This window comes from Lemur catta, chromosome 11 (assembly GCF_020740605.2).
Source record: "Lemur catta isolate mLemCat1 chromosome 11, mLemCat1.pri, whole genome shotgun sequence".
Classification (NCBI taxonomy): domain Eukaryota; kingdom Metazoa; phylum Chordata; class Mammalia; order Primates; family Lemuridae; genus Lemur; species Lemur catta.
This window is the reverse complement of record NC_059138.1, coordinates 41,215,795-41,239,501: the sequence shown is the minus strand read 5'-3', so window position 1 is coordinate 41,239,501 and position 23,707 is coordinate 41,215,795. Positions and strand designations below refer to the sequence as shown.

General features: G+C 42.7%; 1 long non-coding RNA gene across 1 annotated transcript in view; it reads left to right on the top strand.

Annotated features, from left to right (window-relative positions):
• The first annotated feature begins 957 nt into the window (after window positions 1–957).
• The window catches only part of LOC123647572, a 46,275-nt gene continuing 23,525 nt past the window's right edge, over window positions 958–23,707 (top strand). Inside the window, exon 1 of the long non-coding RNA XR_006738285.1 lies at window positions 958–1,009. This is a non-coding gene — a long non-coding RNA (uncharacterized LOC123647572). The remainder of the gene's footprint in view (window positions 1,010–23,707) is intronic.

Here is a 23,707-nt window from a genome sequence, read left to right as displayed (position 1 = left end):
TGGGAGTATCCTCAGGGTGTACTGGCAGAGGGAATCAGGCCTCAGAATGTCTGAGCTGCATGGATGAAGTTCTTCTGATCACGTTAGCCTCACAATGAGCACATCCCTGTCACCTCGCCCTGTGCAGAGCTAAGAGAATAGCAGGCATCGCAGGAGCAGTTGTGGCCTTTCCTAGGGGCCTGTCTCTTGGAGATTATTGACCCAGATATTCCCAAATTTCTGGATCCATCTTTATGGTAAAGAACTATAGTCCATGATCTGAGCTAGGCACATACCAAAACGGCCACGAGGAGGTTGGTTTCAAAGCAGCCCACAGCAAGTGAGTATAGAGGAGCAGAGCAGGCAAGACATTTTTTTTTCAGCTTTATTTTTCTTCCAGAAAGCAATTATATCCAGCAAGTCAACTGTGAACTCTGAATATAAAGAAGCACGGTGTTAGAGGTGAGGGGAACTATATGAATTTATGAGATTATTAGAGAAAACATAAACACAAACATGAGACACTATGTTTTTATTTTTAGAATTTTTTAAAATTTAGAAATGATTACTGTGATTCTCAAATGACAGCTGATGTCACTAAAACATGCCATTATTATGAGAAAATTCTACATGAATTTAGATATTACCACTTCAAATTTTATTAATATTTGTGGCTCCATACAAGCACCTCAGGATGCCCTCCATATTTTGAAAAAAATCTACTTTTTGAACGTATAGCTCAGTCTTTCACTAATTTCACTTGCTGCATGCTTGATAGGGTTAGCTTTACTTAAAGTCTTTATTCTTACTACCTAGATAATTTTTATTCGACTGCTCTAAACATACTAAGCAATCTTGATTCTAACAGTAATAATATATCTTTGTCACTGGTTCTGTTAATTCTAATGATTGGTCCTAGGCTGTTCCTCCCCTTCCTTTAGGAATGGTACCTTCCAGTCTCTCCATGTGCATGAAAAGTGACAAGCATGGGTCCCCATATTTCTACTTATTGGGCCACCCTAAAGACACGGTTTGTAAAATCTGCATGAATATTATCTTTCTCTAATGAGCCTTGGTTTTGCATATGTTTTTAACTGATGTGTAATGCTTTCTCTTTCATAGTAGCTTGTATCTAATTACTGCTAAAGATCTGGAATATATTTGTAGCTAAGTCCCTAGAAGTGATAAGGATAGGATTTGTGGATTTGTGAACATTTGAGATGCACCACATCCTAGCAGGGCCAGCCTAGAATGGCCCCAGCAGGAAGCAAGGGTTGAGGGGAGAACAACAGAGGCAGCACTAGCAGAGTTCTGCCCCACACACTTCGAGAAAAGTCCTCCCTCAGATTCAGTGCAAATAACCAAATTTATTTCCTATCAGTCCAAGTATGGACAGCTCCAACCTAAGCCTCCTTTTTCACATCAGACGGAAGGAGAGGCATAGTTGCCAGACATTCTAGCTCTGGAATCTCTGAACTCCACCTGGCAATGTGGGCATTTCCCAGCCTGCTTTGGGGTGGTTGTCCAATCAGGACTGGGTCCTCTCACCTTCCTTCCTCCATACTCAGTGATGCACCAAGTTTAAGGAAAAAAAAATTATAGAGCCCATTTGTGACTATTTTTTGAAAGTATTCATAACTTTACATCTAGATGGCATTCATCACTATTTCAAAATGGATATATTCTCAAGTGTTGGCTATATTTTAGCCTAATATTTGATAAAATCCTTAAGGAAAGAAAAAGCGCCCTATACGTAAATAAATCAGAGTGTAAATGGCAGCCTTGCATCTGCAGTTCAAGCAGCTCCTTACCCTCAAATGCATCCCTAGAGCAGCTCACATTGCCACTGTCAAATCCTACAGTGGCATGTTGCTACTGCCACAATTTAATTGGACCGGGATTTTAAACTGCCAGTTTGGCTTTTTAGCAGAAACTAATACCCATGCTCAGTCTCCACAGTTAGCCATAAAAGTATGACTCAAGCTGACACATTCCTCAGTCTGGTTTGATTCGACCCCATTCACACTGTCACAGTCATGGCTGAGCATCTCTTCTCCAAATTCTTTTAAGCCAGCTCTCTGAATTTTTTCTGAAATGTGTTTTCCAGTTGTTAATGACCCTGCTAATTACCATCCAGGACTGGCTTAAATTTAACATGAAAGATAATATTATTCACTAAGTGAATTATTTAATTGGCCTACTGCTAAATTTTTCCTTATGAAATAGTTTATGCTGATGTAAATATCTACACACACATGCACACACACACATACACACACACACCCCATTGCAATAATTCCTTGAAAATATCTACAAAAATAAGTTTTAAATGTATCATTTCTCTAAAGTGTGTCTCTCAGGGATAACTTACTGATCAGAGGAAAGCTAAGTTAGGGCATAAAGGAAAAAGGTGCAATGTGCTAGAAAAGGTATAAAGTTGTAGAATAATTATTGGGTAAATCTAGTCTAGTGACCATAGATTAAAGAGGTATAGATTTCTGTTTCTGACAAAAGAAAGGTCTATGTTTGCCACGTAATTTACTTTAGCTAGTCTGTAATCCATGGGGATAAGAAAACCTGAATTAATTCGCTACAGTCACTAACTTAGAAAAAGGAAGGGAGGGAGGGACAGAGGGATGGAGGAAGGGAAGCAGGGATAAAGAGAGGGCTCTTTGTGGTTTCAGTTCAGTTCCACAAACATCTATTGAGTGCCTCCTCTGGCCCCAGGCACCTTGCTGAGAGCCCAGGATATAAAGATTAATAGGAGAGACGGCTTCCTGGGTTCACAGGCTAGTAGGGGAAATAGGGAGGAAATCACCTACTGAAGCAATATGAATAGCAGCAGCAAAGGGTGATACAAGCCCAAAGGAGTCAGTGTGCTAAATCTGCTTAGCAGAGTTGCAGAAGATGTGACATTTTAGCTGGGCATTGATTTCACCAGAGTGGGCAAAAGGTAAGACTGTTTATAAGCAGAGGAAATAGTTTGAGAAAAGTTGGGGAGACTTGTTCAGAACAGCTATAACATAGGCTAAATGAGAAAAGGGGGGTGCCCAAAATGAAAGACGGACTCTATTAAAAAGGGCCTTCTATAACAAGCAAAGGAGTTTGAAGTTTATATAATCAGATGTCATTAAACAAATTTTTAAGTGGGAAGGTAAAAATATGTGGATTTGGAAATATACCTAGTAGTATTTAAGATGAGTTTTATAGGAAAATATAAATGTTAAAATGTTACTGCAGAAGTTGAGGCAAGTGATATGAGGGCCAGAATTAGGGAAGTGGTGGTGGAAACAGCACATTGGGGTTGGATTTTGGAGATATTTCAGACATTTCATTGATGAAAATAATGAAACTTAGTGAATAATGAATGTGAAGGAAAAGATCAGGCAGGAGGGCTGTGGCCCAGGGCTGGGTGGAAGATGAGGCCAGGAAGCCAACAGGAAACACAGGGGAAGGAGCCAGTGTAGGAAGAAGGACAATGAGGTTAGTTGTAGACTTGAGTTCCAGGTGCCTGAAGGACACTGAGTGAGGCAGCCCGGAAACAGAGCAGGAACAGGGCGCTTGGGTGAGGCCTCAGGAGCCAGAGCCGGAGCATGAGTGGGGAGGAGCTCTCCCCCAGAGAGACCCCACCACGTACGGAGAGAAGAGAGTCCTCTCAGCACAGTCACATTTGACTGGCAGGTAAGAGAAGTTGGTGAGGAAGATCCAGAGACAGCAGGCAGCCTGAGAGGCAGGAAGAGAACCAAAGAGAAAGGAGCGGTATGGAAGCCAGAGAGAGGGCTTCAGGGAGGCTACAGGGAGAATTACCCACTTTTTGGATGAAACAGTGGTTGCTCTGCCCAGAGACGGGCTGGGAAGGGAGTTAGAAAAGGAAGAGTGGAGAAGGGCAGGGAGTGGAACTGCCTTCCCGCCTGGTTTAGCACGATCCCAGGCACTCGGCACTCAAGAAATGATGGCTATTCTGAGGACTGTGGGTGGGAAAGAGCTTTCACCTGCTACTCCATGGACCTCACCTATAGGCTTCCCCACACCCCACCCCATATTTTGGGCCACTCTGGGAACCCACCCAGTGTGGACATCCACCGGGAACAACTAGAGCTCCTGCTTAGCTCCAGCCATGGCAGGCAGGCCCCGGGTTTCCTGGCTTGTTTCTTCAGAGGCTGGGGATGGTCAGAGTACAAAGATGAACAAGACGCTATTTCCACCCTAAAGGAACTCTCTGTGTGGGAAATGTGTAAGGAAAAGCAGGGTGCTCATCGTTTGTAAAAAATACTCTTTAATCACATTCTTGTTGAAATCATTTATTGTTACTTTTCTGATTTGATGTACAAGGTATCTGAAAACAGGCATGCTGTGCTTAATTTCTCTTCTCCATGACATATCGCATTTTAAAATCTGGATCCATCAAGGTTCTAATGACAGTGTCCCCCATAGATCTCCAGTCTTGCCACAGTGACAAAATCCAATGACTGATTCAATCATTCATCCCCTTGGGACCCCCTATAACAGCTAACACTATTAGTCAGCTTATTAGCTGGATTTTCTCTTACCTCTCTGATTGCTCCTCCAGGGTCTTGAACTCTCTTCCCAACCGTAACACCCCTCCCCAGTCTGTCCTTTGGGATCTCTTCTGCTCTCATGGTTCCATCTGTCACCACTGTGAAGAGGACTCTTATGTCTGTTTTGCCATCTCTGCCTTCATTCCACAGCTCCACCTCAAGATGTCCAACTGCCTGCTAGACATTCTTACCCAGATACCACATGTTTATGTATCAAAATTGTATTCATGACCTTTCCTCTGAAAATACTCCTCCTCTTGAATCACCTTGTAATTAAGGAACCATAGCCCTCCTGGTTGCCCAGCTCACAACCATCTTGACTGACATATAGACAGCCAGTGCCCAAGTCTGAGCACTACCTCTCTCCTTTCCCAGGTCAGCCCTCCCCTCCATCCTGTTGTTGTTCTATCCCAGTTCAATCTCACTTCCCTGGATTAGATAGCCTTCTACCTGTTTTCCCTTCTGCTACGGCCAGTCTTCCCTGATCATGGATGCCACAATTGTCCTAAAGGATTGCCCCACTCAAAAAGATCCCCCCCAAAAAAACCTTAAATGAATCCCCAAAGCTGTCCATGATTTGGCCCCATCCTGCTATTCAGTCTTATCTCTTATCTCCCACAATATCCTATTAAATATCTGTGCTCCAGCTACACTGGAACATTTGTCACTGTCCTGTATTCCCGCCTTCATGGTTGGGCACATCTGATCTCTTGGCTTGGAAAACCCAAATCTTGTCTTCTTTCAAGACCCAGGTCAAAGGCGACCTCCTCCATAAATCCTTCCCCAAGTCCACCAATCAGAAGTAACTCCCAGTCCTGTGAAATCCCATATCCCCTTATACATCTCTCCTGTGCTCGCTCACTCGCTCTCTCTCTTTTTCAGCAGTTATCATTGTCCACATACTTCCTCCCTTTTGTGGAATTCACGTTATTCATATCAGTATCAACCTAGGTTCTTAACACAGTGCTTTGCAGATCGAAGACAACCAGAAAGACTGAATAAATAAGTGAATGAATAAACATCTTGCAATATCACAAGATCATCATTTTGACAGCAAATTTCAATGCACGTTTTGTTTAGATAGTTGTAGAAGCCATAGGATTGATGACCCAAATTTCTACTGACCTCTCAACCTAATCCAGAGATAGAGTTTTTCTTTTTATTTTGTTTTTTTAAATAAAGTCCTGCCTGTCCACATATTTTCTCTTTGTACTGTGAGTTGAGTGGAGGAAAACTGGCTAATTGAATGTTCCAGGTAATTGTTTCTGGTTCATTTAAGTTTTATCATTTATGTAAAGTGTTTTTCCTCAGAGTGTAGTTGTGACCTATGTTGGCAGCACAAACTATAGTTTAACATGCCAGAGTTGCTTCTGAGATACAGAAATGCCACAAATAGCACCGTCTCCTGGAGACACGAGCTAATGTTACTCTGTCTGGGTGGGATTCTGTGCCTACTTTCCTGCTGTATAAAAGGGGCCATCACAGAAATTCTCTAAGTTCACTTCTAGTCTCCTGGGTCTATACCAAGTTCAACCAAATATAGCTCTTATATGTCAGCCATTGTTGATGCTGTGGGAACTACAAATAAAAAAAAAAAAAAACATGACATTATCCCTTCCCCTCAAGGAGCTCTCCATGTCACCAAAGAGCCAAAAATACTCAGAACAGGAAAAGCTGGACACCGTAGCTCACACCTGTAATCCTAGCACTCTGAGAGGCCAAGGTGGGAGGATCACTTGAGGCCAGGGGTTTGAGACCAGCCTGAGAAAGAGTGAGACCCTATCTCTACAAAAAATAGAAAAGTTAGCTGTGCGTGGTGGCATTTGCCTGTAGTCTCAGCTACTCAGGAGGCTGAGGCAGGAGGATTGCTTGAGCCCCGGAGTTTGAGGTTGCAGTGAGCTATGGTGATACCACTGCACTCTATCCCTGGTGACAGAGTGAGACCCTGTCTCAAAAAAAAAAGAATAAGACGTTACCGAGCAGAATGATATGAGATTTTGAGACGAGAGGTGGAAATAATGACCAGAAGAGTCAGAAAGCACTTCTCAGAGGAAGGTGATCTCGAGGTATCCTTGAGGAACCGCTGGGTTTAGGAAGGGCAGAGAGTTGGGCCAAGGGCTCTATTATTCCAGATGAATGTAGGATATTGTGAGAGATGATTTTGAAGCCAATAAGCAAATGGTATGACCAGAACACAGGGTTCCTACCAAAAAGCAGAGGGCAGAGAAGTACAAAAACTTCGCAAGCTTAAAAGAAGCCAGTACTGGAAACTAACAGCAATGAGGTAACCCAGAAAGTTCTCAAACATCACATTGACATGGCCAAAGAAAGGTTTATGGGTTGTAGAAAGCATTTTTTGAAAGACTTTTCAATCCTGGCTACCTATCAGAATCACTTGTGAAATTTGTATTTGAAAAATAGCCATAAAGGCTCCTCCCTGGACCAATTAGACCAGAATGGGGTGGGGGGAGCTGTAGCTCCTGCTGTTGTTGTTAACCTGCCCCAGGTCATACAATGAGCAGCCAGAGGTGAAGATCACTGAACCAGAGGCAGATCAGATAAGCTATTACAATAACTAGGAAATGCAGGGATGGGGTAATGAGGTGCTGAAAACAGTAGAAGTTTGATACAGGAGAGTGGGCAATATGAAGAGCCTTGAAAGAACAATCAATACTACTTGGTCACTGATGGTATAAAGGGCGTAATAATTAAGGAGAACCAAAAAAAATCCCTAGGTTAGATCCTAAGTATTTGGGTGGGGAGGGGCAGGGAAATAGGAAAATTCAGAAATTATGCCATTAAGTAGCCGGGTGACCTTTCAAGAATTACTTATGCTTTCCTATTTGATAAAAATAATAAAATAAAAAGAGTTACTTAATTTCTCTGGATCTGTTTTCTCATCTATAAAACAATAGGGTTCAGTAATACAATGTTTTGGTTCCTTACAAATGCTAACATTCAGAGTACTGTGAGTGAACTACTCTGGGCATATAAAAAAAAAACAAAAACGTGTGGGCCAGGCATGGTGGCTCACATCTATAATCCCAGCAGTTTGAGAGGCTGAGGCAGCAGGATCACTTGAGGCCAGGAGTTTGAGACCAGCCTGGGCAAAATGGCAAGACCCCATCTCTTAAAAAAAAGGTGGAATTTTAAGGTTATATGGACATTCATATAGTGATTCGTAACAAGCAATTGCATCACAGTCATGTGTCTTCAGCAGGTGAAACCTAGAGGGCAAATGGGTCCCCAGGGAAGAGCACAGGAATTGTCTCTCCGAGGGAGGCCAGCAAAGAAAAGAATGCAAAAACTCCCTAGTTACTGGTTCCAGGCTCTGTGTCACCTCCCTGCTTGTGACAGGTGAGCAGTGACACAGAAGCTACTTTCCCTCATAACCCCAACTTTAATGTACAGACTCAATCATTTTAATATGACCACTCGGCGTTGCTTTCAAACATTGGGTTTTGCTGGTGAAAGATTGTCTCGTATTAATGGTGTACCTTCAAAAAAATGAATTGGGTCTTTTTATAATTTCTTATGAAAATTCACTGACAGAGAAGGCAAGTAGCAGGAATTCTTAATGTCTCTTTTTATTTCAAGATGTTTCTCTTTTATATATGTATATAAAATGACAGAGGGGAGAGAACTTATCTTTCCCAACTGAAATACATCTGTTCAGTTGGCCTTTTCCCATTATAGCCATCAATAGTTTATTACCCCTGGGCATACACAGCAGTCAATATCTGTAGCTTATTTTCAAAGTGAAATATCAGGCCATGCCTAGACAAAAAAAAAAAAAACCACCTCACTGCTCACTCAGCATGTAAGTAAAGTGTTGCTTGCCTTTTGGTGGCCAAATAGAGTGAAACCAAAGCCTTAAGGCATCTAAAAGCTCTAGCTAGAAACCCCCAGTTGTGCTAAGGTTGTTAGAAGACACAAAAAAGATGTATAAATAGCCAAAAAGAATAAGAAAAGATGCTCAACATCTCTATCAGGGAAATGCAAATCAAAACCACAATGAGATAGCACATTACACCAGTGGATGACAACTATTAAAAAAAAAAAAAACAGAAAATAACTAGTGTTGGCAAGGATGTGAAGAAATTAGAACTTTTGTGTACTGTTGGTGGGATTGTTAAATGGTGCAGCAGCTATGAAAACAGTATGGAGTTTCCTCAAAAAATTAAAAATAGAATTACTATATGACCCAGCAATCCCACTTTAGGTATACATAGAGAGAAAGATATCCAAAAGAATTGAAAACAGGATCTGAACAAGACATTTGCACACTCAGGTTCATTGCAGCCTTAGTCACAATAGCCAAGAGGTAGAAGCAACCTAAATGTCCATCAATAGATGAATGAATAAGGAAAATGTGGAGTGTTTGTGTGTCCGTGTGTGTGTGTGTGTGTGTGTACATGTGTATAATAGAATATTATTTAGCCTTAAAAAAGAAAGAAATTCTGTCACATGCTACAATGTGGATGAACCTTGAGAACATTATGCTAAGTGAAGTAAGCTAGTTACAAAAAGACAAATACTGCATGGTACCACTTATATGAGGCATCTAAAGTAGTTATACTCTTAGAAGTAGAATGTGGTTGCCAGGGGCTAGGGATAGAGGCAAAGGGGGAATTGTTGAATGAGTACAGAGTTTCAGTTTTGCAAGATGAAGTTTTAGAGTTCTGTTGCACACAACAGTACTGTGCTGTTACACTTACAAATGGTTAAGATGGCAAATTTTATGTTGTTTTTGTTTGTTTGTTTGTTAGTTTGTTTGTTTTTACTACAATAACAAAAAGACACTGCCACACAGGGCTCAGAAGAAAGCCAGAGTCTCTAAGCCACCAGCAGAGGTTAAGGCACAGAAGATTTCTCCACCTTCTGGGCTTTATTTTGTAAATTACAACACAGCCCTCGGGACAATTCCATAAGAGGTGATGAGTTTCTTAAAGGAGCAGCCAGTAGGAGAAAGGCAGATCATTGTTACAAGATTGGCATTGTCATCGGTTCACTCTCTAGTTAGCAGTTTTTTTGTTTAGCTTCTGTTGTTGCTGCTGTTGTTTTGGTTCTTGCCTTTGATTGATTTTGGAATGAGGACCCCACCAGGGGCAGTAGGGAAGTAGGACTGCCTGTATACAAAAGGAGGTTCCAGCTAGTGAGGTTTCAGCTGTTTGTTTATTTTACCTTCCTTTGTACCCCACCTGTTTTCACAAAGACTTCTTTGGAGACAGCAGCTCAGCTTCAGTGGGGAGGAGGAATATCAATTGTCCTGCCAGACACTCTAAGTAGGAGCTTGCAAAATAGACAAATGCTAATAGAACACAGTCCTGATCCTGACTCAGAACCTCACTGACAGGGAGGGGTAAAGCGTTCCCATTGCCGGTCGGGCGCGGTGGCTCATGCCTGTAATCCTAGCCCTCTGGGAGGCCGAGGCGGGTGGATCGCTCGAGGTCAGGAGTTCGAGACCAGCCTGAGCGAGACCCCGTCTCTACTAAAAATAGAAATAAACTATCTGGACAACTAAAAATATATATAGAAAATATTAGCCGGGCATGGTGGCACATGCCTGTAGTCCCAGCTATTTGGGAGGCTGAGGCAGGAGGCTTGCTTAAGCCCAGGAGTTTGAGGTTGCTGTGAGCGAGTCTGACACCACGGCACTCACTCTAGCCCGGGCAACAAAGTGATACTCTGTCTCAAAAAAAAAAAAAAAAGCGTTCCCATTGCCTCTACTGGGAGCCTCCGGTGTGGGGCACTCACTACAGGGACGGTAATGTCAATGTCAACATTGCCAGGTTGTTTAGTATTGCAAAATATGACATGAAGATCATGCCATTCTTTTTGCCTTTCTGTGACCTTGTTTCTTATAGGTAAAAAAAAAAAAAAATCCCTGGGTTATTGTCTTACCTATTTCATAGTTCTTTGGCTACTGGATCCCTTAGCAAGCAGGACTGTGCCCAGAGCCTCATGCTTAGCACTGGATGGTCCCTTGCGCTATGTTGTATGAATGAATGAATGAATGAAAAATAGCAGGGGCAGGCCCTGCCCTCCAGAAGGTTATGGACTCTTAGGAAACAGAAAAAGAACAAGCACTGCTCTGAATGAAGGGGCTTAAAAATAATTGTGGCATAAGAAGATAGTTCGTACACACACCCAGAGGAAGGGGATTACCGTAGTAGAGTGAGATGGAGATGGTGAGATGGGAGGTTTTTTAAAGAAAGAATTCCTACCTCTCCAGCTCTCCAGTCTGCAACATGCCAGAATAAAAATTAAGTCCCTTTAACTGCAGCATGTTTTGCTTATATTTATACTAAAGTGTGTGTGTGTGTGTGTGTGTGTGTGTGTGTGTAGTGTGTAGTGTATTCTGAGAAAGAACTACCATATCTAACTGGCAGATCTGGTTTCCTCCACTTAGGAAGAGAAGGTACAGAATAAACTCAATTCATAAAAGAAAGTGGTATCAGATCCAGCAGAATCTGAGGTAGATCTCGTGAGAATACAAGTGTGCTTAAAAAATCAAAAGGCTAGAACTAAGCCTTTAATACCTTACAGCAAGCTGGAAGTTCAGTTTGGACTGCCGAACAGAATGCAGCAAAATCCAGTCAATTATTTTCACCTCTGTGTCTCAGCAAAGAGTAAACAATTTTCAGCTGAAATTTTTTTCTCAGCCTTTTCATCATCCTTCTCTATTTGATCTTTCTTCAAGCCACGCACCCCAGAAAATGGGCACTTCCACTATGAAACAAGGGAAGAACGCACGGTGCAGGGTAGGGGAGAATCTGTGAGAGGTGGGGGAAAGACAGCCACAAATTTCTACTTAAGCCAGAGACCTCAGAAGAGAAAATACACGAAAGTATTTGTATTTTCCCAAATTCCTGGATAACAGATTACACCTGAGAGAAGCGTTTAGAGGCCTTAGCCTCACTTTTTGACCTGCAAATATATACATATTCCCATGGCAGGAACATGGCCAGACTGTCCTCATGGGTCCTCACACCCTTGGGGCCGATCTGACGAGGCAAGGGGAAGGAAGGACAGAGAAGGGAATTCCCTGCACCTTGGGACACAGGACACCACAGTCCTGGAACACCTTCTATATTCAGGGTCTCCTCACTCGCTGCTCCGATGGAGCTCTTTGAAGGGCTAAGATTCTGAAGTGAACTCCTAGGACAGAAATTTTAAAAGGACCTATTTTAAATCTAAATTTTGAAAATGTTCCTACTGTCATTCTTTAACTGCATTCATTCTCAAATGATGCCCTAATAGGCTTTTTTTAGATAACGTTCACTGATTTAACAAAATACTACATATTAATTGTAGAATATCTCAAAAACAGAAATAATCAAAAGAGGGAAAAGAACTCTTTCTTTCCTTTAAAATGTAACCATTTTATTTTGAAACCTGTTTTTTTTTCTCACTTGGCAGTATTTAGACCACATTTCCATAATATAAATATCCGTCTATGCACCATTTTTAATGACTGCTTAGCATCCTGTTGTATACATTTATCATTTAACCAGCCTCCTATTTGGACTATTTATCTTTAATTTTCTTTAGTTTTTCCACTATTATGAAAAATCCAACAAAAAATAATCTTTGAGGCTATATCTTCCCAAATATCCTCGATTATTTCCTCAGGGTAACTTTGAAAGGTGAAACCACTGGGTCAGAATACCTGTGTCCTCACAGGAGGATGGACGAAGTCAGGGGAGTCATATCCTGGTTGTCACACATACCCAACTTTGGGAGCTGCTCTTGGGTGAAGAAGTGAAGTTTTTATTAAAGTATCTTTTCTAATAGCCAAGCATTTCTGAGTTGTGGCAGAGGCTGTGTGATGTAACAAAAAGTGCCGGTAGCGGACAGTAAGCACTGGTCCGGCATGCCGGGCTGCCCCCGTCTTTGCTTGTTTGTGTTGCTGTGCAGGAGTACCTGACACCGGGAAGGAAGAGAGGTCTGTTTGGCTGACAGTTCTGCAGGCTGAACAAAAAGCACGGGGCCAGCATCTGCGTGTGGTGAGGGCCTCAGGCTGCCTGCACTCGTGGGAAGGTGAAGCGGGCACTGCACGTGAGGAGAGAAAGCAAGACAGGGAGGGGAGACAGGTGCCAGACTTTTTTTTTTTTACCAGTTCTTGTGGGAACTAAGAGCGAGAACGCACTTGTAGCCATGAGGATGGCACCAAACATCTCCCACTAGGCCCCTCCTCCAGCATTGGGGAGCACATGTCACCGTGAGGTTGGGCGGCTGAGATACACAAACCACAGCGCCCGCACCCAGCAAAGCGCCTCAGCCGGCGCCTCAACTACAGCGTAGTGCAATGGCTGCGTTCCAGTGCTCCAGCCTCCCTGCCAGCTCTAAGGCCGGAGGACTCCCTTCAAAGCTGGAAAAGAGAGTGGGGACCAACAATTGCCTCGTATTTATGTTTATGTACTGTTTGTTTTCTTTTTATTGTTCCTTCCATTTCCTTTAGTTTGTTTTTAAACAGCACTAACAATATTTCTCAAAGACACAGAGGGCTGTGTACAGTCTCATAACACATCTTCCCTGACAGTTTAAAAAATCGTAGGCCCTTTCTGGTACCTCAGAACTTGCCTGCATCTGTGTATCGTATTTCTTTGGGGAAGAGCAATTAGTCAAGAGGAGGCTCAAGCCCATGACACCTCTGACATTACTATGGCTTCCTTCCGAAGTGTTATGGGCCATAAGAGCTTTTCAGACATTTCTCCGAGAATAAATGCCAGGCAGGCTTCATTTGCCAGCAGCAGAGCTGACCTGCAGCTCACTAAACAGCGACTTTGCCCCGGAATCCAAGCAGGGTGGGGACTGGCCTTCGCCGGGAGACCGGGGGCTTCTGGCTTTAGGGGTATCACGGGGCAGAGCAGAGTTCTGTGGCCTGTTCCTGTTAACTGGAGTGTGGAGGTGCTTCAATTTGGGGTGATGCGGAGTTATCAATAGTAGTAATAGAGGGAAGCAGCGAAGCCCATGTGGACTAGTCATCGCTTTTCCTGGTGACAATGCCTTAGTCTGTACATAGGCGCTGTTTTATTAAGAAAGTCCTTATGAGAGGATGTTTTCAGGCAGGGTGAGAACTGCCCCAGGCAGGCCTCTGAGGATCCCTCAAGTCAGATAAAAACAGATGAGGCCGGTGGGAGGACAATCTTGTAGCTCAGAATTGAGGACACAAACGGAGTTTCTAACCACCCTAACCTGCAAACCCGAGGTAGAAACAGACATTTCGGTTCCCTCGGTTTCTCTCTAATCATTCAGTAATATTCTCAGATGAACAGCATTCGCCTTTGGAAAACTCCTCCTGTGTCATTTAGTTGCTGTTTAAAGCAGACATCCCGGGCATATTTAGAAACAGCGTCTTGTCTTACGTAACCACCTTGACTAAGCTGAGAATATTTGTATTCACCTTTCGCTTGAAATAGCCATCCTCTTTTTTTTTTTTTTTAGTAATAATAACTTCATTTGAAGAGTCTATGGTGTGGAAAAAGAGATTAACTAAATGAATCACAATACTGGTCAATAACGTTGGTCTAAAACCATCAGGCAATTTAAATACGAGATCCCTAAGGTTCTGACAGGTTTATAGCTAAGGGTAAAAACTATTCAAGGGCAAAATTGAGTATGAAAATGTGTTATATAAACACAGCTGCAGCACTTAATAAATATGTAATAGCTAGCAAAGTGAGCTGAGGAAACTTTTAGACGGGAAAAATAGAAAATTTAGACAATCTTCTACCTGGTGAATTTTCTCCATTGTGAATGATTTATTCACCTTTTACATGAGTATCATACAGCTTTCGTTATCAGTCCCAATGTGTAAAATGGTATTTGAAAAGAGAAATAGTGACATATTTCACAGGCCAAAAGATCATAAGATGTTAGAGTGAGCATCTCATTGCCACGAGCACAAATGTGTGGAAAATTACAGATATAAATTCTGAAACACATTGGTGTTCAATGAGACCCTGAATACTTGGAGTTCTCATTTTTCCCTTTTGACCTAATAAGAAAAACATTGAGACATCGCTGCAACGTTTTAAAAGAACCATTGCATTGATGGTTTTGCTCTGCTGGGCATATTATTAGAGGGTGTCTTCTGGCACAGTCTGCCAAACGGTATCCTTGGAACTGATGGGTTTTGTTTATCAAGTTCACATAGATCCTGCCACCCACATCCACAATCGGGGTGGAGAAAAGTGTTAAAGGCTGTTAGGTGCTTTACCACAAGCCACTAAAACATCATGGAATTGCAGTTGTGTCTGCAACCATTTGTTACAGGAAAGAGCAGATTACAGGAGTAAGTACAGAGCCCTCAGCCACGATTTATGGTAGAAGAACAGCTCGGAGAAGAATTCAGTCAAGCAATAATAGCTGAGCAGTGCAACAGACATTAGCCTAGGTGTGAGCACTAAGTGAAATATCAAAAGGAAAATACTTCAGCCATGGGCCTTCACCCTACCTACTATGAGCCAAAGATGAATTTAAGCTTTTCTCATTCCTCATCTTTGCACTGTTTTTCAGTTTGCAATGACCATTTTCAGGGAGAAGAAGCACGTTATTGATCAGACTGGTAATGTGGTGGTAATTATGAGATACCTTCATCTTTTTTTTTTTTTTTTTTTTTTGGTGGGGGGACAGAGTCTCACTCTATTGCCTGGACCAGAGTGCAGTTGTGTCACCTCAGTTCACTGCAAACTCAAACTCCTGGGCTCAAGCGATCCTCCCGCCTCAGCCTCCCTAGTAGCTGGGACTACAGGTATATGCCACCACTCCAAGCTAATTTTTCTATGTTTTGTAGAGATGAGATCTCGCTACGTTGCCCAAGCTGGTCTCCAACTCCTGGCCTCAAGCGATCCTCCCACCTTGGCCTTCCAAAGTGCTGGAATTACAGGTGTGAGCCCCTGAACCCAGCCTCTTTCTCATCGTCTATTTCATAATGTCTCATTCTTATCATGTCCTGTCCTTTAAATAAAGGTAGCACATCATAAGTCTGAGGGTAAGAAGAAAGAATAAATTAAAATTGAAGCCTTTTTTAAAAACTTCTGCACTTTCCTTACATTTATTAGAAATTCCCCAAATGCTTTAAAATTAAGAACAAAAATCAATGAAACTATTTATGTTTCAGGCCCATCCGTAGGTGAATGGAGGCTTTGGCGGCTCAAACCACTCCCCTGACCCCAAAAGATTATGAAGTGAAAGTCCAATTTATTATATATGAGGTTGGAGAGGAGAAATTATAGGAAGAAAAAAAAGCTGGAGGAAAATCTAAATTTTTAATAGTGTTGACGGGGGTTACCGAGAAACACTGCCGAGATAATAACATTTTATATATTATCCAAATTGTCTCTAATTATTAATATTATTTTAGTAATGAGGAAAAAAATTTTAATGAACATAGGGAACAAAGAGGAAGAAAGTGAGAGACTCCTACTGACACACCTCATCTTGATAATCAAACACAGATATATGCATGTGTGAGAAAATGGATTCTATACACAGGGACGTTTTTTAGGCAACTTAAGGGGGAATCACTGTTTTCTCCACCCAGGCTTTCTTCCTGAAACACTATTCCTCAAAGTATAAAAACCAAAGCAATGCCCTCAACTTAATATACCCTGCATACAGAAGACGTGCCAGTGAGAACGTTGTAATTTTCATGTGGTAACCCTTTAATTTAAGAGTCTTCATTCCAAAATGTCACCTGGGCACGGCTTTCTCTTGAATTGATTAATTCCTCAAGTCAGCGAAGTGTTTGGTATAAGGCGCTTACCTTGGCACTGTGAGGAACAGAGAGATGAACAAGCCACAGCTGTTACCTACCAGGCAATGCCAAGACAATCATATCACAAGCAAACATCAGCCAACACGGGCTCAAAAGAGATGCGCAGAGAGCGTCTTTCCCTGTGAGCTTATCAAGGACGACTTCAGCAGTGTGGTGGCATTTGAGCCAAGCTTTGAACAACAGGCAGGATTTTAGGAGGCAGAGAGGAAAGGGGCAATCCAGTTGTGCACAAAGTTAGTGAAAGTGAGGGCTTGGGATTAAGGCAGGTAAAGCAGTTTGACTGACGTGTAAAGTGTCTGCCAGAGAAACAGTGAGGGGAGGGAAGGCCCACGATTTAGGCCCAGGCCATGCCGTAGAGCTGTGGTCCCCAACCCCCAGGCTGCGGCCCATTACTGGTCCATGGCCTGTTAGGAAACGGGCCATGCAGCCCCGCCTGAGCTCTGCACCACCCCCACCCATGACGCGCCACCTCCCTATCCCCAGTCTGTGGGAAAATTTTCTGCCAAGAAACCAGTCCCTGGGGCCAAAAAGGTTGGGGACTGCCACCATAGAGGCAAGACAGTGGGAGAAGCCGTGTAGCAGAGGAGCTCCTGGAGACTGAGGCAGTGACGACAGCATTACAGCCATTGCAGTGTTGCAGGTGAGCACTAGGGCGGAGCGGAAAGGCAGGCAGGGACACACGGAACTGCCAGTTACATGATTAAGGGAAACCGGGGAGGACAAACCCTGAGGCTTGGCTCCCAAGCGACTGACTGGCGGAGGAAAGGCGTGGGGGAGTCAAGATGGCAGCCGATTTAGGGCAAATGACAAGGTCATCATTAGAAAATACAAGAAGGCTCAGCGGCCTTCTAAAAGACAACATGGTACCATGCAGAATCTGGGCTGGCACAATTACGGGCTCACCAGGAGATAATCCTGTTAATTTCCTCCTCCCCAGGCAGTTCCATGCCAGAGCTTCCCCAGACAGCTGAGCTAGACAGATATCTAGGAAAAAGATTCCCACCCACCCCCTATTTTAATTACCTTCACAGGAGAATTTGTTACTTGTGGACAACTAAATCATCCTGCCCAACCTCTGTTCCTTTCCTATTAAGACAACACACACAGAGCCCAGAACTGCTATCCTCATCCTGTGGTTCTTTGTAAGAAATGCCCATTCTCTGACTAGTCAATATTGTGACTGTTACATCCTGGTGATGTGGGTTCGGGTTATATATCATATATATAGATCGATAAGCAGTTCCCTAGTTATTTAGCTAGCGATGCAAAATGTCCTTAAGCTACTTTATATTGCCAATTAATATATTTAATATTTAATGTTATAAACCAACGTGCAATATATGACTTTTAAATTATTCAGTCCATATATGTTTTCATTAGGGAAGAACATTTTATTAACATATTTATAATAGCATCTCAAGACTTAATATGGCTTAATTCTATTAATAAAAACTAATTTAAAAGTCATTACATTTTTTAATTACAGCTTTTGATTTAGTTCTTTTCTGCTCTGCAAATAAGGATAGCCGTAGCCATTATTCAGTTGGTCCATAGCTAACTCTGTTCTCTTTAGAGCTATCATGAGTTGCTTGGTAGAGAAAGTTGTTTAAAAGAAATACCCTAAGAGCACCCTATGTGACCCCATGACTTGGCCATAGCTCAGCTTGTCAGAGCTCTGTGCAGATATTTAGCTTCAATGACACTGTTAGCTAATTCTAATCCATGGTCACAATCTTTAGCTCACAGAAGCCACATTGAAGGCACTTCAAACTGGGTGGTCAGCAGCCTCTCCTTGACAACTCAGGTCATCTGAGCAGCATCCTCTTTGGGCCTTATACTGGACACATCCTATTTCTGGTCCTTTTAGACCCCAGAGAAGGCGGGATGCCTTCCCTTGGTATTAAGCTCCTAGCTCCTCAGTTTCTCAACGGCGTGGGTGTTCGTCATTCAAGTTCTGTAGATATAAGGCTGCCAGGTCCAGGAAGCCAGAGGCCATCTGATTCTTGACCTTGGCATTGATGGGAAGGATGCAAAGTTGCGGAGTGTCCCACAGAGCAAGTATCACAAGGCTTGTATATTAGAACTTGGTATAGGATGGCTGCCGGCAAAGAAGAGCCAAGGAAGAGAGTCTGGAGATGGGGTGTCACCTCTCCCATCCTGATTGTGGGTTCCATGGGATAAGGCTGTAAGGCACTCTGAATTTACCAACAGAGGTGTGCTGCTTGCCTAAAAGCAAAGCACAACAAGAAAGACAGGAGGCGTGTCCACTCACCAACAAACAAGCACTCCCAGACTTTGGTGGCTAATAAGGGTGTTGCCATAGTCACCAAACGTTTTCAATTACAGGAAAAGCCAGCTTGTTTCAGAGTTAAGCCAGAGTACATCAATTACAGAAAACTTGTACTTTGATCTAGCTCTGGTTCCAGCCAAGGAAGCTGTTGAGCACCTCTCCCACCACCAAAAAAAAAAAAAAAAAAGGCAATAGCCAGGGGGGAACTAGCTGTGCAGCTGCCAAGAGAGGGACTGCGTTTCCCCCTCACACTGTTTCATTCATTAAGATTAGCAGAAAATGGGAAACAGATTGAGAAGTAAGCATGTGACAGTACTGCCACAGCTCTTTTCTTTTAAAGAAGAAAGCTCAGACCAGTCTGTGTCTAAAGGGAAGTGAGTCAAAGAAATGGTAAAGCAGGAAGGTCAAGTGATCTGGAGAAGCCAAATCATTTCGAATTCATCTAATGCTTATTAATTTTAAAATTAAAGCCCTTTTACCTGCATGCACGCTCTTTACTAAGAGAACTGACATAGTTGTAAAGGACATTGGAGTTTGACTCTGATTAAATGAATTTTCCGATCTCAGATGGAGACAAAGAGGGCTTTTCCCACATATAAACATAACCATAAAATTGTTGACTGGAACTGAAAGGCTCATGAAAACACCATCATTATTCAGCTCCTTTCTCTCAAAGATGTAATTCTAAGGAATTTTTCTATATCTTTATATCACTCAATATATAACTCTATTAAAGTGCTTAACAAATTGTATCATATTTATTTCTTTAGGAGTCCTTCTCCCGTCCCTAAAATGTAAGCTCCTCAAGGTCAGAGAGAAAAGTTTCTAAATTTGTTTTCATATTCCCAATGGGTAGCACATTGCTTTGCCTTGAGGATATGAATAGGTCACTCAATGTTTAATTGAATGAATGGATGAATGAATCATGAAACTAAAGAAAATGAGACCCCAACCAAAGATCATTATATAGCTGTTGCTGTCCTATATACCTATGTCTCTGCACTGTAAGTACATCCTTAAATTTCTCAGAAAGACTTCTCAAATACAATCTCTTGAGTCCTAAGTTTCCATCCACATTTGGCTTTTATTCTGACTTTTAGCAAAAGATGAAACTGAGGTCTTTTGAATGGTCATCTTGACTTTGCCATTGATTAAGTAAGTGGTTCTGTCTCTCAATAGGAACATCTATCTGTTTGCCAACTGCTCCCCTTCTGCAAACACACACATGGTATGTTAGCTCCACAAGGGCACTGACTTTGTCTTGTTGACCATTGTATTCTGAGCACCTACCAATAATCACTCCAAAAACATTTGTCAAGTGAGAAAACGAATTAAAGATTTCTCAGTCTACTTCCATACCAACCCATCTTCTGTACTGCTGTTAAAATAAAAAGACAGGAATAAAAAGCTATACTGAAACTCTGCAGTAAGATTAAAAGTGATTCACTGGTGTTAAGCAAAAGAAGAATCTAGAGTCTGAGGATATGTTAATGCCATTGTGGGTGGCTCTTATACCTCTGTCGTTCTGTCTCGGGCAGTGATAATGACAGACCTGTCTTCCTCGTAGCTATGTTGGAGAGAGGAAGAAAAGGTTCCTTCTTAGTCCTACACATACATACACACACATACACAATTCTCTACTACTTAAAGCAGCACTATTTCCACTTAGAAATAATTGATGAAAAACTTACAAAGAGAAAATGCTGTGGGAACTCTAGATCCTAAAAAGGAAACATTAATAGTGCTATAAATTTTAGGGGAAAAAACCACATTATTTTAATGAATATTTCTCATAAAATAATAGAATAAAGATGTCTTCCTCATTAGTAGAAGTACAAGTTATAACACAAATTACCCTTTTGTTGTTGTTGTTGTTGAAACAGAGTCTTGCTGTTGCCCCAGCTAGAGTGTAGTGGTGTCATCATAGCTCACTGCAATCTCAAACTCCTGGGCTCAAGTGATCCTCCTGCCTCAGCCTGCCAAGTAGCTGGGACTTCAGGTGTGTGCCACCACACCCGGCTAATTTTTCCATTTTTTTGTAGAGATGGGGTCTTACACTTGTTCAGGCTGGTCTCGAACTCCTAACCTCAAGCGATCCTCCCACCTCAGCCTCCCAGAGTGCTAGGATTACAGGCGTGAGCCACTGCACCCAGCCCCCTTTTTTTGATTTACCTTTAATCAGTCTACTCTGGCAAAAAGAAAGAGTAGAGAGAATGAGCTTGAATTTGAAAGAGATTTATGCCTGAATAATTGGCCCAATCCATTAATTGTCACTATTCTTTTTGTATTTGCTTTATGTTAGAGTTTGGTAAAAATCGAACTTAGTAAAACTTAGCAAATACTTTTGGTATAATAACTATACCAAAAATATATTAGTTCTCACTTTTGAAGTTTTTGAGACTGGAAACTTACATCTCTTTAAGTTTATAATTACTTCCTCTTTGTAGATTGTGGAATCCTATGTTCTAGGGAAAGGCATTGCCAAAAATAAAGTGCACGACTGATTGGTCTTCACTCTTTCCTAAGCAAACAACAATGTGAAAAGTTGACCGTGAAGACATTGGCCAGGCATCCGTTAAAATTCCTTTGACTCGCTTGACTCATTCAAGCTTAAAGGCTAAAAAAGAAGAAGGTACTGACAGGCCATTCTCTGGGACTTTCTGAATCCAGAGTCCAGTTTGTCAGTTATTTCAAGTGGATATAAAAGGACATTTTTGACCAATCCTTTCCTCCCCCAGAGGTCAGGAGAGCAGCTGCACTTCTAAAAATTAATCTAAAACTCTAGTTCCCAGCAAAACTTTCTCTTGATCTTAAGGCTGATGGGAAACTCCAGAGTATAAACTCACCATGCATATTTTCCCACCCCATGTTCCACCTGCCACACACAGAAACAATAGGGTCCACTCAGCTCGCCTAGGATATAATCCAAAGCCTTTTATATCATCAATTTAGTTACTAAAGTGTGCCCCCCGCCAAAATACTATTTTTTAAGAGTTAAGTATTTTCTTGTTGGGTGATATAGGTAAGGAAAATAATGTCCCACTTTATATTTGTAGTATGCCTTTATCTCATTATTTCATACAAGGCAACTTTGTAAAAAAGGCAAGAAAAGTAGTTAGCATTTAACAGTTATGAAAACTGAGGTCCAGAGAGATTAAGTGGTTTGCCCAGGGTCACATAGCTGGTAAGCAATAGACAATGTACTCAAACCCATCCTCTGGCTCCAAAGGATAATGTTCTATCCACTGTGTTGTGTCCTGCTAGCTTGATTCAAAAGCTTTACTTGGCTTGCTTAGGGGGATCCGGTAGATTCCAGCGTATCATATATGTTGATGTACTGATGAAGCCTGGAGTCTTGGGAATCTGGCAATTGTATCAGTCAGATGCATTTAGCATCGACAGTCTCTAAATCTGGACAAAACTGACACATTTGGAGTCATTCCAGAGATTCAGTGCAATCTGAGGCCTTCAGAGAACCTCCAGGGGATTAGGTAGAACAAATGATTACAACCTTTACTGCATCCTGCATTTACGTCATATGGACCACGGGCCAGGCATTTAAAGGATGACTGAAGTTATTGAGCCCATTGAAACCTCACAACAACTCTGTGAGGTAGGAACTATAATCACTCTCATTTTACTAATAAGAAAACCAAGGCTTAGAGAGTTTGGGGTGACCTGCTTGATTAGGGAGGATGATCAGGGACTGAACCTGGACAGTTTGACTCCACAACCCAGACTTTCAAACCCTGCACTACAACAGCCCAGAGACATGCCCAAACTTCAACCAGACTCGAAGCCATTACAGAGACTATTGTCTTACACAGTAGTGGCCACCACCCCCACCCCCAGTTGGCTCAGGGCCTATAAGGTTTGCCAGAACCAAAAAGAGCTGCCATTGTAGCACTTTAAAACTATCATGTTGTTCCTTGGGTGATTCATCAAAGCATGTAAGTGTAGCCAAACAACATATTCCTCAACCACTGGGAACCTCAGCAAAGGCCCCAAGACCCTGACTCTTTGGGGTCAACAGCAAAAGCTCTTCAAGGACCTTCCTCTATTAATAGAGGAAGAAAGTAAATAGAACTTCTGATCTGAGACCAGAAGGAGCCATTTAGGGCCCACGTCTCCTATACTGACGGATATGTGGAATACCCATGTTCATGGAATCGTCCTTCAGCCTTGGAAATAGCCTGCCTTGCGTTTTAACCAGCCCACAATGCTGCAGGCCCCTGTGTCTGTGGGGAGCTCCAGGCTGCTCTTCATTCCTCCATGTCAGACCTCTGCACTTCTCCCAGACAGTAGCCTCACTTATAGGAGTAGGGATCTGTGAGTCCTTTTTGCCAGGACGGTGTATTTAAAGAAGGCCCATTCAATGAACTACTCAGATAGCACACCAGGGCATGGAGTCTGGTAGGTTCTGGCCTCAGCCCATCGACTGGCAATCAAGGAGCTGGCTTTCCAGGTTGAGAGGAGCCGCAATGAGCAGCTGTGCAGCAAGCTAGAGGTTGCAGAGCTCCCAGCCTCAAGGATTTCCTATGATGTCTCTCATTCAGGCAAACTTGCGTCTCTACTTTGAAAGCGTCCTTCCCCTGCGTAGTGTTTGGTTATCTAAGTACTCCTGTCCCAGGGAGCCCCTTGCACAGTGTCAGAGGCAGGAGCGCCTTCCATCGTCAGGCTGCAGTCTCGGGTGCCTGACCCTGAGCCAACGTCGTGAGTGGGTTTTCTTTCCACAGGGGCTCACATGAAAGCACAGGGACTTCAGGTGAGAAGCAGATGTGTTCTCTGGTACTAAAACGAAAGGAACCTGAGTTATGTTTCGGTCTTCCCCCACCAGCACACCTGGGCCTTCAAGAGGCGGCTGAGGAAGGGGTCCGGTGATGCCCGGCAGGGCGGAGAGCCCTCTCCGGAGCTGCTCCCCCTCCGCTCGGACACGACGGCAGCAGCGGGCATGTTTTGAGGCTCCTCCAGAATGATCTAGTAGCCTTGGACAGATGACTTCCCGAAAGACCTCTCAGAGGATGAACACTTCCCCCAATTAGCCTCTAAACACTTGTCACTTATTTCAGTGCAAGTCACTAATCATTCCCGAGC